This window comes from Nyctereutes procyonoides, unplaced genomic scaffold (genome assembly GCF_905146905.1).
Source record: "Nyctereutes procyonoides isolate TBG_1078 unplaced genomic scaffold, NYPRO_anot_genome, whole genome shotgun sequence".
In the NCBI taxonomy this organism is placed as follows: Eukaryota; Metazoa; Chordata; class Mammalia; order Carnivora; family Canidae; genus Nyctereutes; species Nyctereutes procyonoides.
The window spans coordinates 20,543,453-20,556,105 of record NW_026575159.1 but is presented as its reverse complement, the minus strand read 5'-3'; the positions used below and the strand labels follow the sequence as shown (position 1 = coordinate 20,556,105).

Sequence of the window (12,653 nt, the reverse complement as noted above, 5' to 3'; positions counted from 1 at the left end):
CTCAAACGGTGCTCCAGAGCTGGGGAAACAGGCTCAGGGAGATTATTAAGAGGCATAACCGGGGATCCCTGGGTGGCACAGCGGTTTGGCGCCTGCCTTTGGCCCAGGGTGCGATCCTGGAGACCCGGGATCGAATCCCACGTCGGGCTCCTGGTGCATGGAGCCTGCTTCTCCCTCTGCCTGTGTCTCTGCCTCTCTCTCTCTCTCTCTGTGTGACTATTATAAATTAATTAAAAAAAAAAGAGGCATAACCAATGCCACCCAGCTAGGTAAGTGGTTAACCCAAGGAGATGACAACTCAGAAGGGACATGGCATCTGCCTCCATCAACCGGGAAGCTGTCACCTGGAAGAGTTTGTTTTGTCGGGAAGGTCCCAAGGATCAGAACCCACAGGGCTGGGAGAGACAGCCCACGCCTCGGCGGAAGGAAGTACATTAGAACCGTCAATGCCACCTTTCTGGTGGTAGTAAGTGCCGCATCAGTGGAGGTACTCAGGGCCACACTGGACAGACAAGTGGCCGGGTTGCTACAAGTGGACAATCAACTTATCTCTTGGGCGTTTAGCCTGGACTGGGCAGGGATTCCATGAATGAATCAAGTCTTAAGCATTTGCTTATTGTGTTATGCGTGCACACAACAAAGTTTATATAACTAGCACGTTTTGCAGATTCAAATTATTTAACCTTTGTTCATCCCTGCAACCCCCCCTGAAAAGGTGGATGACGCATATGGGTGGCATCAGCAAAGTCTCCTTTCTCCACTGAGCCATCACCCAACCGTTTACGGAGGATCTACTATGTGCCAGGTGCTGTGTGGGAAATGTGGATGAACAATGCAAGTCTCCAGTTCCTGTCTTCTAGGGCCTACAGCGCGATGGGTCAAGTTCATCAATGATAGCAGAAACAGACGAACATTCCTGAGGGCCTTGTGGATTCCGGACAGTGCATTAGAGCGGTTCTGGAGGCCACAAGAGTTATGGTAATATCAGGCCCACTGACAAAGGAGGACATAGGCCAGAGAGGATAAATGGCTCCCTGTGTCCGCTCAGTGAGCGGAGAGCCCACCTTCACATTCAGCCAGCCCCGTCCAGCTGCAAAGGGCACCCTCTTTCCACGGCACTGCCAGGTGCAATGATGCACATTCTGGTACCAACGGGAAGCCTCCTCCACCGGGAAAGTCAGAACCGGCCTCTGCTGTCTCCACTCCTCCACCCTTCACCCTCAAGATTATTCTACAGCTTCCTTTATGCTTTACCACTGGCCCGATCCAATTCCGGTGGCACTGCCCGCCCCGGATGCAGGCCAAAGACGGGCCATGCTCTGATAGCAGAGATGAAAGGCAGCGCTGCAGTGTGCATGAGGTCCGAACAAACGTCAACTGCTTTCATCAGGAAAACCCCAAATTACCCGCTCTTAGACACAGTCTTTCATCTCCGACAGGGCAAGCGGAGGTTGCTCATTAGAAAAGCTGCCTTGTCCACAATCTCCCTTGTGGGGCAAATGCCAGCGTCCCCCTCAGAACTGCCGCACTGGCGCGCTCCGAGGGGTGGCGGGGCTGTCGGAAACACGGGCCCCGCTCTGCCCTTGGCCGCAGGATGCTGACTGACCCAACACAGAGCAGTCCTGTCCGGGCCGGGCGCCACCGCTGCAGAGGGAGGGCACTGCCGACAGACAGCGTCCCCAGAGCGGCTGCAGGAGCGCGGTGCCCGCCAGGCCGCTGCTGTGTGCCTCCCACACACACAGCCGCAGCCCCAGGAAACGGAGGTTTGGGACCACAAACATAAATGTTCAGGAGGACTGACCGGCCCCACTATTTCTTCCCTCTTTCCTTTTCTCTCTCTTCTCCAGCAAAGCTGGCAATTGAGAACTCCACATCACAGATTCCTGTGGCTACAAGGGGCCTCTTGAGGTCATCAACACCGCTCGCCCACATCAAGACAAGCCTGTCCTGAAGCTGTCGCAGAAGGCAAGCCATACTCCTCATTAAAGGCATCTTAAGGAGAGGTTGCTGGCCTGCCTTGTTGCTACGAGCACGGTCTGTGCCCTTCTGAATCATAGCACCCATAACATTTGATTTTCCTATTTTATTCCAACATCTATGTCTCACTTATGGCTGTGAGCTCTTAAGACCTCCCTGAGTCCTCAGGACTTAGCATACCGCCTGATTCAGAGGGGCTACCCAGTAAATGTGGGTTATGCGTGGGCAGGTGGGTAGGTGGGTCAATGGATGGGTGGGTGGGTAGGTGCGTAGATGGGAGAGTAGGTGGGTCAACAGATGGGTGGGTGAGTGAGTGGGTCGACGGGTGGATAGATGGGTGAGTGGGTAGGTCAATGGATGGGTGGGTAGAGGGGTGAGTGGGTGGGTCAATGGATGGGTGGGTGGGTGGGTGCGTAGATGGATGAGTAGGTGGGTCAACAGATGGGTGGGTGGGTGAGTGGGTAGGTCAATGGATGGGTGGGTAGATTGGTGAGTAGGTGGGTAGAGGGGTGAGTGGGTGGGTAGATGGGTGAGTGGGTGGGTGAGTGAGTGGGTGGGTGGGTGGGTGGATGGGGTGGGTAGAAGGATGGGTGGGTGGGTCAATGGATGGGTGGGTAGGCAGATGGGTGGATGGGTGGCTGGGTGGGTACATAGGTGAGTACCCACAGGATGAAAGTTCAGGCAGAAAAAGGAAAGACAAAAGATGTTTGCAATTAGTGGCTATCAAACATACCCACTGTAGACTGTCAGAATCTTGACATTTTGGCGCCAAAACGAACTTGAGGGACCCCAAGTGTCATTCTCCCCTCATTTTGCAGATGTAAAAACTGAGACTCCTAACACAGGTTGCCTTGTCCAAGGTTACTGACTGAGAGTGAGGGAATCCATAGCAACACCTACGGCTGTTGGCCACCTCAATCAAAAGAATAAAAGGCAATCCAACCTGCTGTCAGAACCAAAATGATACTCACAAGGGTGACCTGTACAGAGAGGCACCGCCTCTTACCTCCCACCTGTAAAGCTTCAGTTAAGTGCTCCCAAAAAAGTGACAAAATCAAGAAGAAGAGGACACAGGGAAGAAGGAATGCAGGTCTTCCTCCTTGACAAGGCCAGCTGAAGGCGACAGCCAAACAACTTCCCATTGGGAAAGCCAGTCCTCCTGTCTCTAGCCTAGATCACACACCTCTGCAGGGTGAAGGGAGGAACAAAGCAGAGCATCTGCATCTTCCTTCCCCGTGTCTTCCTGCAAGAATTCCCACGATGAAAGAGAAAAAGCAGCCAAAAGCCAAAGATCAGAATGAAATTGTCCATCTCCAGCTTGGTTATGGAGAAGAGAGGCAAGTCAACCCACAAGTGCTTCCTGACCGCCCACAATATGTTTGGTCCAGGGCTGAGCACACACGAAGGACAACAAGAAGTCTAAATCCTGGACCAAGTACACAATTCGGGTCATGGACTGCCTCCTGCTCTATCATGCTCTTGTCCAGGCAGCAAATCAAGACATCAAGACTAAGCACCAGTCACATGCCCCTGGGCTAGATTTTGTCGCTTGGGTCTGTTCTATGCTGAGTATGCAAGAAAGTTGACCTTGATTCAAGGAGTGATCCTGCCCATCCTTCATGTCCCTATGGTGCTTTTCCGTCTTTAAAGCCCAGACACAGATACAGTCGGTCCTCATAACCACCCCAGGGAAGAAGCCTGAGTGTTCTCCTGCTCCCCCACTACACATTTAGGGAAAACTGAGGTGCTGTGGGTTTATGAGATTCATCCACGATCACACAGCAGGACAGGGACTCAAACCTTCATCTTCTGTTTCCTTTCAGCTATAGATCTTTGCCTCCTCGGGAAGGAGGTGAGCGGTGTGTGTTGGAAACAGATCCCGTAGGCAGGCGGCCAGAGTGCACCAGGTTTCAAAGGACTTGGATGTGTGGAAGGTAAGGGGCAGGTGTCTCATGAAAGGATACGAAGCTGAGCTGCTTGGAGTCAAGGCCATGCATCCATGAGCTGAGCACAGTTCTTGACTGCACAGTGTTGAGTTCACTCTGATGCAAAGTAAAACAAAAGCCTTTTGTGTTGCCCATGAAGAAGAGTAAAGTGACCATGTCAGGCTCACATAAGCCCATGTTCCACATCTGTGGGTGCCTCTCTAAACTGCGTGCCCTAACTGAGCCTCTACTTTCTCACCTGTAAAATGGACATAATGGGGCCCACTCCATCTACAGAATTCACTGGGGTCAAGAGTCAGACGTAAAGTGTGTAAAGCATGTCCCCCACATTTCCTCTTTTTACCTCAGGGGGACCTGCTGTGCATGTGTGTTTTAGTTGAAGTGAAACTAACAAAAACTAAAAGTAACCATTTTAATATACACAATTCAGCGGCATTTAGTACATCTGCAACGAGTACAACACTTCTACTTCCAAACCATTTCCATCATCCCAAAATAACACCTCATCCCCATTAAGCAGTTACGCCCCATTGCCTCCCACCCCCAGCAACCAAGGACCTTCATTCTGGCTTAATTCTGAACATTTCCTGAAAATGGAATCCTACAAAATGTAGGAATCCTACAAAATGACCTTTCGTGCCTAGTTTTTTCAATGTTCTTGAGGTTCATCCACGTTGTAGCAGATTATCAATACTTCCTTTTTTTAAATAAAATCAGTATTTGATCAAACCAATGCTTCTATAGAGTGCAATCGCTAGGTCATAGAAGGATTCTATACCTAACTGTGAGAAATCACCAAGCTGTATTCCCCAGGGGCTTAACCCTGTTACATTCCCATCAGTGGGGCACAAGGGCTCCAATTTCCCTACACCCTGTCCAACACTGGTTATTTTCTGCTCTTTTGTAATTATGATTATAACCATCCTAGCAGGTATAAAGGGATATCTCATGGCTTTGATTTGCATTTCCCTAATGACTAATGAAGTTAGGCATCTTTTCATTCCCGGGTTATTTGCATATTTCCTCTGGAGAAAGGGATATTGAGGTATTTTGCTCATTTTTGTATCGGATTGTTTGTCTTTTTGTTGTTGAGTGTTGGGAGGTTTGGGGGCAAGGTTGTGTGGCAAACTGCCCTGCTGCCTCAAGGTGAACGATCTGGTGGTCAGACAGGCACCTCACACAGACAGAGCAGGGCAGCCCTGTGGGCAAGGCCCAGCCCTTCACTGGGACAGGCCGGCTGAGGCTCTAGAGAGAACAAAGATACAACTCAACTGGGCTGGGAAGTGGGAGCTGAGCAGAAGTCTGAGGGAGGCTGAAAAGAGGGAAACACCCAGGAAGACAACACCTTCCACTGGCCTGGAGTGGCTGAGCAGGTGATCTGGGGAGTCAGTGGTCACCTGGCTTCCATTCCCACAACAGAGAGGGGAGGAAGCATGCACAGTGGGTGAGCGGAAGGAAGCGCTTCCAGCCTGGAGAGCTTTGAGAGGCCCTGAACCTGGCTGAAACTCCCAACAGCTGGACAGAGCACAGACTACTTGGGGGGGGTGCCACCCCACCCCCACCCCCATGGCGAACAATGCCTCGATGGGGCCTCATACTTAACAGCTGCCATCCCTCAGTGAAACACCATCTTCAACAAAGAGGTGGGACTGGCCACAGTCACACATGGCCCAGCATGAACCGTGATGGTCCATGGCTTCCCAGTGCGAAAGGGCACATGCCAGGTCAGGCTCAGTGGATGAATCTTCTGATCACTGAGCTACAGAGGGAATCCTGGTTTGAATGGCAGGTACTGGGAGCAGATGTGAAGAGGAAGCCATGCAGGAGCTGAGGGGTAAGGCATGCTCTCCAAACCAGAAGAAAGCACAGGCACATGGGGACACCTGCATAGAAAGGCCAGCTGGACAGGGGGACGTGAGCTGAGCCCAGAAGTTAGCAAGAAAGGGAGGAGAAGATGGAACAGTGACCCTATATTTGCAGACCTGAGTTCAATCCTAATGCCACCAGGTACAACCTGCAGCATTCAGGCAAATTCCTTAACCACGCACAAGCCTTTCCTCCTTCATGCATCACAATGCATCAAACTTCTCCACTAGGATGGTTGTGGGATTACATGGGGGAAGAGTGGGCTCCAACCTCACGGAGCCGTCACCCTGCAGAGGGCCCACCCACGTGACCTCGGCAGCCTCTCCTTGTTCAAATCCCTTCATGGCCACTTACCCATGGAGAGATCTTTGGCAGGTCACTCGACTCCTTTGAGTCCGAGTTTGTTCATCTTTAAAATCAGAGTGGTGATAACAGTACCTATCACGTAGGGCAATCGTATGGGTTACATGAGTTAACACATGTCAACCATTCAAGATGCCCAGGAAGTACCTCCAAAATTTAGCCAGCTAGCATGATTAGACAACCTTCAGGAAAACCAAGCAGTCCTCCCCGCTCAACCGATCCGTGTGTGAGTACAGATACTGCAGTGAACCCAATGCCAGCTCCAAATGCTCCAGCTGCAGGATCACAGAATTTCTTTTTAAGATATTTTTTTTAATTTATTCATTCATGAGAGAGAGAGAGAGAGAGGGAGAGGCAGAGACATAGGCAGAGGGAGAAGCAGACTCCATGCAGGGAGCCTGACGCGGACCTCGATCCCGGACCCCAGGATCACCCTGAGCCAAAGGCAGACGCTCAACTGCTGAACCACCCAGGTGTCCCAGGATCACAGAATTTTTAAACAGGGGGATCTGCTCACTCCTCTTGAGGAAGTGAAGAGACAGCCCGAAGGCTCACCTAACGAGGGGCACTCAGAGCCAGGTCTCCTCTAAAAGCCAGTTCCGCCCCTGCCCCCAGCCCCATCCCCCGACTGCCCACACCGAGCCTCGCCCATCCTTTATCCATTATGAGACAAGCACCACCCATAAACCTGTGGTGAGGTTCGGTTAAAACAGTTTATGGAAAGGAAGACTGCTCCTTCTGTCTTTGCCTAAGATAAGAGTAGTCAGAGACCGGAAAGGAGCCACAATGTCACCTGCAGCACTGACTCCTGGTCCCTAGAGGCACTGTCAGCGTCCCCGCATGGCAGAGGAGGACAAGCATGCTCTCAGACACAGCCGGTGTTAAGCTCTAGATCTGCCCGCTGTGTCTTTACTCCGTGGGTCTCAGTTTCCTCACCTGCAAATGAGGGATACACAGGTTTGTGGTGATGGTAAGAAGTAAGGAGCCCCAGAGGGCGCCTGGCACTCAGTCTCTTTACAGACCCCAGTCCCACACTTTATAGCTGCTGGAGTGATCACTCTCGCTAACTCCTGCTCCAGGGCTACGGGGGGGGGGGGGGGGGACCCCACCCCCACCCCCATGGCAAGCAATGCCTCGATGGGGCCTCATACTTAACAGCTGCCATCTCTCAGTGAAACACCATCTTCACCAAAGAGGTGGGACTGACCACAGTCACACATGGCCCAGCATGAACTCCTATGGAGCCTCTGCAAAGCCAGCATCTTAAGTGCTGGGAGTGGGGACCGACGGCCACCGGGCTCTGTTGCATGGGTCACAGAAACCAGGCTCGGGAGCACTCCTGGCTGCAGCATTCCTGGTGACAGCTCCCGACACAGATGTGCCCGGATCTACTCAAATGACACAGGCCAAGAAAGCAATGTCCAGAACAAAGGGACACGGCTGTCAGCAAATGGAAAAGTTTCCAAGAGGAGCTAGGAAGAGGCTGGAAGTAAAAGGGAGTCCTTTCTATTCAGTCTCCCTTGTGCCACCGATGGTTCAGAGCAGGTGGACGAAGAGATGGGTGTCTGGGGTTTGGCCTATCTCAGATTCTGAGCACAAGCCCATCGGAGTGAGGCTGGGAAGGAAAAAGTCTGCATTCCCACTCCCCCAAATCCTCAGTGCTTAACCGCACAGGCTCTGGAGTCCGACTGCTGGGGCTGGGACACCAAAGCAGCCACGTTTAGCTCTGTGACATGAGACATTATACTCAACCTCTCTGATCCTCAGTTTTCTTTGTTTGTAGAAATGGGGCTAGTGACAGCACTGCCTCCCCTAGGATGACTACAGGGACTAAGTTATATGACAGATGGCCAGGACTTAACCACGAGATGAACGTCGGCTCTGATAATTAGCTACTCATTTAATTATTACCATCAGGAAGTCATTTAATTGCACTGATCCAACTAGAGTGGGCTCTGAAGTTGTCCATCTGATAAGAGATTTCCCAGCAAATGAAGACAGTTAAGAGGGAGGCATGAGCGTTCTCGGTCAGATTCCTACAAGCTTGGCCATGTCAGCTCGGGGTATCACACCTGCCCCACAGAACAGAGGTTCTTTCTTACCCCCAGTCTACAGACGTGGACACCAAAGCTCAGTTGCCCAGGAAACAGAGGGTGAGTAAATTCTTTCAGGAACAAAAAACAAGCTTCAAGCATCCCCTCCTGATGCGTATTTTCATCACCGCACCCCAAGTCCACCCCACCTCCCCCAATCGTCCTCTCCTGAGTCGAAGGTGGACCGGCCTAATTAAGCAACTGTCCCTCCAGCCCTAATGTGGCAAGGGTGAGGGTCAACATGATGTACTGGGGCTCTCCCCTGCACCCCACTCCCTGGGGCTTAGCCCTTACATGCACGGCCTCTCCGCCTGGCCTCATCAGAAAAACTACCTCCCACTTGCCAAATCTTGGCCACGGTGATCGTTGTGGGACCTACAGGTCTGACATACAGACAGTCCTAAAAGAACAAGAGCATGAGTGCCTTGCTTCTGCCTGGTTCCAAAAGCCTTTGGCCCACCATTTTCCTCCTGACCCTCGGCTCCTGGAGGCTGGTCAATGCCTCCCAGAGGGAGTTCTGGTTCCCACTCCAGTCCCAGTGTCTCTGCAGGGGCTGCCACGGCCCGGCTTTCCAACCCGCAGGCCTGGGCATTCCAGGACCCCACACGCTGCCCTGCACCACCATGCCCACTCAGGACCACACTGGCCACCCCCAGCAGAGCTGTACCAGTTCTTAAAGGTGCATCCTGGGACACCTGGGTGGTTCAGTGGTTGAGCATCCACCTTTGGCTCAGGTTGTGATCCCGGGGTCCTGGGATCAAGTCCCGCATCGGGCTCCCTGCAAGGAGCCTGCTTCTCCCTCTGCCTGTGTCTCTGTGTCTCTCATGAATAAATAAATAAAAATCTTATTAAAAAAAATAAAAAGTAAAAAAATAAAGGTGCGTCCTGTCCGCTTACCTTTTAATAAAAAAACGGTTGCCCCTGGGTCTCTCTCCAGGAAGCTTCCCACATATACTAAACATTATGCATGTACTAGTTCATTAAAATAATCTCCAGGCATGAACACCAGCGTTGCTCCCATTCTGCAGCTAGAGAAACTGAGGCTGAAGGAAGTATGTGGTCCAGGGTCACATGCTAATAAGTAACAAAGCCAAGATTCAAACTCAGGCCTTCTCACTTGGAGACAGGTCACTTCAAACACTCGGCTGTACTGTTTTCCTGCTGTTTTCCCCACTCGGGGAGGGGCAAGTGTTGTCTTTCTAGTACCCACCCTGAGAACCCAGCAGACACATGTGCTCATTGATTATCTGAATGATAAATAGCAGCTGATCCATAAAGGGGGAAAGTGGCCTGTGTGACCCCACCCCCTTTAATTCAGAAGCATCTTAACCAGTCTCCTGAGAGTTCATCCAGCAGCAAACGTGAGCTGGCCCCATAAAAAGGGCTTTCAAGGGATCCCTGGGTGGCTCAGCAGATTAACGCCTGCCTTTGGCCCAGGGTGTGGTCCTGGGGTCCCCGGATCGAGTCCCACATCGGTCTCCCTGCATGGAGCCTGCTTCTCCCTCTGCCTGTGTCTCTGCCCGCCCGCCCCCACCCCCCGCCGTCTCTCATGAATAAATAAACAAAATATTTTTTTTTTTAAAAGGGGCTTTGAAATACACTGTGAGCCCAAACCTGTTCCTCCCACTGGAACACTCCGAACAAGCTCCCAGGCTCATAGGAGAGACAGACCCACACGGCGGGAGCCAACAGCAGGTAAGTGCCTATGAGCAAGGGGCACAGGACAACCAGCCCTGTGCAGGAGCCAGAGGAGGCAGGTTCTAAAGCCAAGGTCGGTGGGGCCTGGGAGAGGTGGAAAGCGCCCATCAGAATGTGCAGTATGTCCTGTCCCCTGTCCCCACCGGTGATGGCGGCGTGCTTCACCTCCTCGTGACCGTGGCCCCAGTGCCACGCCAGTCCAGACACCTGGGGTGACCCTTCCATCTAGGGAAGCACGCCGGAAAGCTGGCAGTCCTGAGAGATCCAATCTCAAGGTCCCAGGTGATGTGAGTGTTTAACCAGAGGTCCCACCGGGGGCTGAGAAGTGGGCGCGGAGCCCCGAAGACCAGAGGAACCAACGGCGCTCCGAATGCCCACCGTCCCCAGCACGTGACGCCTGCAGATGACCGCGTGTCAAGACCAAAGCCGGGCTGTGTTTTCCGGGGCCATACCACATGTCGCCTCCACGTACTACCCAGAAAAAAAAGAAAGGAAAAAGGCAAATTCCAGAAAGATGAGGCAGCCACAAGATGAAGATAGAGAACGGCATGAACGATGCGTGATGGAATTTCCTCCTTAGTCACTGGAAGGCGCAGGAACCCGACTCCAGGCGAGGGAGGCCTCTCATGCCCATGAATTGGCCCCTTGTTCTCCGTCAGGGAGAAAGTTAAACGAGGAAGAAGCTAAAGTTAAATGAGGAAGAAGCTGGGTGTGGAACACGCACCCCTGTCCTGCTCTTCCTTTCCCTCCGCCCTCACCCCTCCCCACCTAGGCCCCGCCACCCCCTCCTCGCATCCCCCACAGATTTTGGGCTGGGAAGACCCCACATCCACCATCCCTAGAGAGGTAACTAAGGAAACAGGGCCCTTTAAAATGGTGAGAACTTCGTGGGAAAAAAAAAAGACTTCGCATCTCTCTCTCTGCAGCCCGGGCTTACTGACCCAAGTCTGGTCATTGGAGCCTCCGAGTAATAATCCAGGAGTCTATCCACAGTGGGGTGTGGATGGTCTGCAGGAGGTTTCTTCCTGCCTGCCAGCCCTGCCCCCCTTTCTCCCTGATGGCCACCAGGCCCAAGTCCACCGAGCAAACCAACAGAGCTGGGGTGTAACCCCCTGTCACCACCACCCACCACCCCAACAAGGGTTGACTTCAGGGGAGACTGCAAATATAGCAGGCTAGTATCCATTCCAACAGGTGCGAAGATCCAGCCTCCCACAGGGTCCCCTCTGTCCACCTGGGACCAGAGTCCTGGCATCTCCCGTGATAGGTTGTAATACGTCTGGAGTAGGGTGCAGGCAGCCTGGGGAACATGGTCAGGAGCCCCAGGGAAGCTTGGGACCCCGGCTTCAGTCTCACCAGCTGGGTATCTGGACCAGTCTGAGCCTCTGTTTTCACACCAGTGAGATGAGAGTCACACAGCACTCACCTCTTGGGGTTGCTGAAAGGTTTATTCAAATCTTGGCAGGTCAGAGCCATTCATTAAAGGGTAACTAATATACAAGCACGGTGCCACCAATGCCTACCCACGCCACACCATCCACGACACTACACCCAACACCTCAACATCGGACAGAGCAGATGGGAATGAGACTCAACGTTATACCACGGAAGCATCAGGAGAGCGCTGGCTTCTCTAGACAGCAAAGCAGTTTCTCCTTACCTGCTTATGCCCCTCTCATCTCAACACCTGGGAACACAGGATGTCACAAGCATCCCTAAGCCATTTCTCACCCATTCATCACACCAACGGGGGTACAGCCTGCCCTGCCCAGGCCTGAATTTCCCCCTTTCACCATTACTTTTGTTGCTCTCTAAACATTTTACATCCTCAGTAAGATGCAAAATGCCAGGGCTGCCTGAATCCAAAATGCAATGTCAACTGGGAACCTCAAAGCCATTTGGAGGTGTTTATTTTGGTGCTAACCAGAAAGCTAACAAAACCCCAGGAATGGCTTCATTCAGCCCGCAGGCAGCATCCAGGCAGTTTTTTTCCCTGCCTTGCTCTGGCTCTCAAGGCTTTTTGTAAGAATGCTGGTAACACATGGCCTGTCCACGAAGGCAGGGCAAGAAAGGCACTCCCTGGCGGAGGAAGAAGGACCCAGCTCATCCCAGGAGCTGAGTCACAAAGTGACTATGTGACTGGCTCTGAACCACCGTGGGGTCACTTGTAAATAAAATAGTGAGAATGCCTGCCAGGCTTCATCTAACACTGAGCATGTGTTGGGTGCTGTGCTAAAGCCTTCACGTAGTATCTCATTTAAACCTGAAACCTGGGATCCCTGGGTGGCGCAGCGGTTTGGCGCCTGCCTTTGGCCCAGGGCGCGATCCTGGAGACCCGGGATCAAATCCCATGTCGGGCTCCCGGTGCATGGAGGCTGCTTCTCCCTCTGCCTGTGTCTCTGCCTCTCTCTCTCTGTGTGTGTGACTATCATAAATAAAAAAAAAAATTTAAAAAAAAAAACCTGGAACCCTTCTCACATGGAGGCTGTCTTAAATCGGTGAGGCTGCTGCAACGAAATGCCACAGACAGTGGCTTCAACAACCAACATTTATTTCTCACAGTTCTGGAGGCTTGGAGCACCAGCAGGTTCTATCCTTTGTGGGGGCCTGCTTCTTGGTTTGTGGAAAGCCACCTTCTCACTGCTCAAGGGGGCTCCCCTTGGTGTGTAAGCATACAAGGAAAGACACAGATCCCTCTGTCTTCCTCTTT

At 52.4% G+C, this 12,653-nt stretch overlaps 1 long non-coding RNA gene across 7 annotated transcripts in view; it reads right to left on the bottom strand.

The window, feature by feature from the left end:
• LOC129502410 (uncharacterized) overlaps positions 1-12,653 on the bottom strand; it is a 234,571-nt gene that overhangs the window by 139,491 nt on the left and 82,427 nt on the right. The gene's annotated exons all lie outside the window — the stretch shown is intronic.